The sequence below is a fragment of the Etheostoma spectabile genome, chromosome 4 (genome assembly GCF_008692095.1).
Source record: "Etheostoma spectabile isolate EspeVRDwgs_2016 chromosome 4, UIUC_Espe_1.0, whole genome shotgun sequence".
Lineage (NCBI taxonomy): Eukaryota > Metazoa > Chordata > Actinopteri > Perciformes > Percidae > Etheostoma > Etheostoma spectabile.
The window spans coordinates 34848719-34849279 of record NC_045736.1 but is presented as its reverse complement, the minus strand read 5'-3'; positions in this window follow the sequence as shown (position 1 = coordinate 34849279).

Here is a 561-nt window from a genome sequence, read left to right as displayed (position 1 = left end):
TTGTGGTGGCACCTGAATAGTGGAAGCAGCTGCTGCCGTGGTCCTGCCGGACGCCCTGCTTCGCCTGCTGGGATTCTGTTTCCTAATATCTGCACAGATTCAATGTGAAGGCAGTCACTTTTACGGTACTGATTATCTTTGATTCCCACCTTCCAGCATTGAGGTCTTAGTAAGTTGTATAGAGTTTGGTGCACCTAATAGTGGAAGCACTGCTGCCGTGGTCCTGCGGACGCCCTCTTGCCTGCTGGATTCTGTTCCTAAATCTGCACAGATCCATGTGAGCAGTCACTTTTACGGTACTGATTACTTTGATTCCCACCTTCCAGCTTGAGGTCTTAGTAAGTTGTATAGAGTTTGCATGGGCAAGCAAAACAGGATCAGGCCAGAAGCATGATCCACAAGCATGATACTGTAATGAAGGTAGATGTTTAAGCAATACATGATACTTCCATTGACCATGTTTGGATGACTAATACCCCCATTACCATAAACAACCAGCCTTTAGTTGAGCTGCCAAAGGTTTAGACTGTCAGGCGACTTCCTATGTAACTTATAGCTTTC